Source organism: Poecilia mexicana, unplaced genomic scaffold (genome assembly GCF_051168715.1).
Source record: "Poecilia mexicana isolate PSO_F unplaced genomic scaffold, ASM5116871v1 scaffold_12, whole genome shotgun sequence".
Lineage (NCBI taxonomy): Eukaryota > Metazoa > Chordata > Actinopteri > Cyprinodontiformes > Poeciliidae > Poecilia > Poecilia mexicana.
In genome coordinates, this window is record NW_028263381.1 from 11,668,983 (window position 1) to 11,673,382 (window position 4,400).

The window sequence follows — 4,400 nt, forward strand, 5'->3', positions numbered from 1 at the left end:
GGCAGTCCTGGATTGAGCTCTCGTGACGCAACTGCAAATATTGACATTACCTTTCTAATCACATTTCGTCCCTGGAAATGTCAAAAATTGGGAGGGGTGGGGGGCAGGGCATATGTGCTTACAGTTGACATATGTGGCTAGAATGTGAACCCTATTATTTGTCTGATGAAAGAGCCATAATATGGTTTGGGTAGATGTGTTGGGGTTTGCATGTGAGGGCAATGTAATCTCTCCTTTTCTGAGCAACGCTAAATTAGCACGGTAATAAGGAAGCCATGCTGCATTTTCATCTTGCTATTATGTTTGGCCATCATGTCAGTGTCATTGTACTAAGAAATACAACAGACTTTATCTTAAAAGTGGTATGATACCACCTTCTTTTTTTTTACCTAGTTATTTACAACTTTTTTTTTTTTTTAGAATTCTACAGTTTTAAAAATTCTTAGATTTCATCAATGCTATCATTTTAGTATTTTTTAATATTCAGTTGCTATGCTGTCTACTCTTTCTTTTTTTGTTTTTAATTTGTGCTTGTTCATAATTATCTTGAATGGTAAGATAATTCACGAGAGATTGCTGTGGTCTGCTATTTAATTACTTTGTAATATGCAAAACTTCCACAGCCATAGGCCAAGATTTAAAGAACAAATCACTAATGCTTATTTCACCTGAAGGAATACAGTGTTTTTGTGGAAAAATAAAAACAGACTGTGATAATGTGACTCTGTTTTCATATGGAAATGTAAAGAAAATTTACATATGGCTAAACTCGCTCATGGGCTCTTAGACTCAAAGCCTACTGGGAATCTTTTACATGTGGTATTTTTGTACAAGTGTATTCATTATGTACGTGTAATTTTGCAAAATTGTAAATGTTGACCATAGCTTTGCACATCATATTACAATTTACTGCTTAAGTGGGGTGATGTGCGGAGGAGTTTGAAAGCAGGACATTCATATTGTTTAATTTTTCTGCTTAGTCTTTACATTTTCTCTCCATTGCCATTAATCACAAAGTACTTTCTTAAAAAGTAAGAAACTTAAACATTTTTTATAAAAGGAATCTTTTGGAATGATGCCTTTTTTAAAAAAAATGGCTTTGCTCTGCAACTGCTACATATTTATAAACATCTTTCCCTACAGAGCTGAAAAGTAATCTTCATAATCTATGATATCAATGCGGAGTCCATCCTTCACTACAGGCCCTGAGTGTCGAGAGCCTAGAACAAGCCTTGTTGTTTTTCTGTCTAAGAAAGGAAAGTCGTGGGTGTATAGGGCATCGGCTATAGCAAGAGAAGCCCTGGGAGAGAATTATCAGGTAGGCGGGAGAACTGCACTGGCAAATCAACCCTAACTGTTATAATTCAGAAAGCCAGACCTCGAACTAGCACTATCAGCCTTTAAATCGTTTGATTCTGTGTGATGAGAACTGTGGCATGTAAAAGGGAAGGACAGAGATGGAGAGTAATGAAGGGAGGAGACATGAGACAATGAAAAAGGCACGAGATAGGAGTGAAAATTGGAAATGTATTAGTTTCCCCGGCTAGAGGGACAAAATGGAAAGGTCAACATTTCATTTTTAGCTATGATGTAGGATTTTATTCAGCTTTCAATCATATTATAATTAGAGTTTATGATTAGGTTGGGGCGTTTAGTCATTTTTAGTTAAGTTATTTACTGGCTCTTGGGTAACTGCTAGGGGAACTTAGGTGCTTAAGTGAAAAATGTTGCATTTTGACAAAGGTGGAGGAATACTGGCAGCATAAATTGAACATTAAAGGACAAATTAGCTAGGGAAAAGTGTCATTTTTAAGTAAAAAAAAAAGTCAGCCGTCTAACTCATCATTATGTAACAAATATTTCAAAACACAGTGTATACAGTCTAACCTTTCTTGGTAAAAGAGATAAAACGTTGCTGATTGAAGTTATGTCTCCACACTACATTAAACTTTTTGTCAGATTTCAGAGAGCAAAGATATTAAAAAGTGCTATGCATTTTGTATTACCCTTTAAAACTGCAGTATGTAATTTTTATAAACAATATGTTATTTCACATTTGGTAACAACTCTAACCATGTCGTGACTCGTGACAGTACAACATGAGACAGACAATCTGTGAAAAAAAATGTAGCTTCTCCGCCCCCCGTGGCTCTACTGCCACCGGCATAAATGCATCACGCTCATTTACTTTGGATGGGGGCGGGGCCGGTATCTGGGCCTTGTGCCTGGTCCTGGTCCAAGTTGATCTGCTTCTCTGCTAATGCAGGCGGAGTGCTTTTCTCCACAAAGCAATTAAGGGAACCATCTCCTGGGTTCAGGGACGGGTTGCACCTCTGGGGAGGCGATACCTGGACCTGGGAGCATAAAGTGTGCCTTGGCCCTAGGGCTGAAACGATTCCTCGAATGATTCGAGTACCTCGATTACTAAAATTCCTCGAGGAAAATTTACCTGCCTCGAAGCTTCGTTAATTTATGTTTTATTAGTTAGCGCACCGTGTTCTGGCCGGGACTTCATTTGCGTTACGCGGAGCTCTCACTTCCGCCTCTGAGTTGTTGACAAAAGCTAAGTCTCAGCGGCATAAAGTCCAATCTTCAAGATTGGCCCGTGGGGATTTTATTGATTGATGATAATGCCCGACTTTTTATCGTTTTTGGGGAACCAATAAGCATCCTTAAAATGACTGGGGGAATGCCTGGAGTACGGCAGCATTTCTCCTCCGGGGCTGCTGGTTGAAAGCGAACGGCGGGAAGAGCGCTGAGGTGAGCGGATAGCCTGAACAGGGCGGGCGGCTGAGTAGCTGATGCTTACCGTGTAAATGTAGCTTTACCGACGAACCGCACAATAAATTTCATATCCCGGTCTGAAGAAACGGGTGGCGGAGCGCATCGTACATGGCTGGTAGATGAGTTTCTGAGTGTGACCAGTGAAGGTGTCGTAAATATCCCGTATTGCTTCCCCCGTGTTCGTCCCCCGGTCTAACGGTTCGTCAGTCCGCTGGTCTATTTCCTCCCCTCCACCCCATCTTACGTTCGTTCATTCGCCCTCTCCTCCCACTCCAGGCGGCATTTCCCGTATTTTCAAACCCAAAGCGTGACAGGTTAGGTGGCAAGGTGAGTTTAATTAATCTATTAAACTCACTGAAGATGAATACATAAACTAAAAGCTGGATTGTATACATTTTTATAAGCATATTTGTGAGCCTGCCTCTTTATTATTAAATTCAATATAATTTCAGATTTTTCTATAACTTTTCTTCTGGTTAACTTAGAAAGTGAGCTATTATTGTTACAGGTTAGTTTTCTAAACTACAAAAAAGCAACTGTTAGGGATGCTCAAATATGAAAAATTGGACTGATATTGATATCTGATAGTAACACCGGTATTATGCCAGATTTACCAATATTTCATTTTATAATTTTTTTTTTTATCCGATTACTCGATTAATCGTAAGAATAATCGATAGATTACTCGATTACTAAAATATTCGTTTACAACAGCCCTACTTGGCCCCCAGGCTCTGTCGGGCCTCTGCTGGAGTTGGTGTGCCTTCGGGACTTGGGTCTCTGTGTCCATGGTTAGATCTGCCGGTGGAGCCTGTGGGCTCGTGACTGCAGTGTTGGCGACTAGGGCTTCCTCATGAAACCCTTATAAAATTCTTATGGAATAGTCTAATAAATGCAATCCATCTCAAAACCACACACACCCACAGGGGTTTAGATTCAAGTGTTTTTCATTGACACTTTATTTTAGGCTGTAGATGCTACTGAATACATCACGTATTAACTGTGCACTTTCCAGTGATGTTATAATTGTTATATCTGCATTTATTGTTATTTCCTCTGGTTTCTTTGTTTTGTTGTTTGTCTTTAGGCAGTTGTTGAAGCAAACTGCCCAAGGGGTATTGACTCTTGACGCTTTTCTGCTTTACTCCTATCTTCTTATTTCCCTGTAAGCCTTTTCCCCATTTCCTCTCTGTTTTCCTTTCTTTTCCATCTCTGTGTCCATCACATGTGAAAAATACCGAAAACCAACTTGTTGGATGGATTGATACTTATATTCTTAAAACAACAACTAATGAATACAGTAAGAAGATGTACTTTTTTTATATTTTAGAATAGGTATAATAGAATTTGGATAAAAATATATATATACTACAAATATATTATCCGTTTATGCAGTCGTAAAGAGGAAAGCTTGGTAGTTTGGTTTAATGTTAGATACTATTGTTTACAGAGTTAATAAATAAACATTTGGACATGATAAAGGTAATTGTCCGTTTTACAACTAAAACGCTAATTAAGGCTAATATGCCATTGTTGTAGGATGTTGGTATCTGTCACCATCTAAATTCTCTATGCAATCCAATAATGGACATGCATGTTTCCTTGGGGGTAAACTA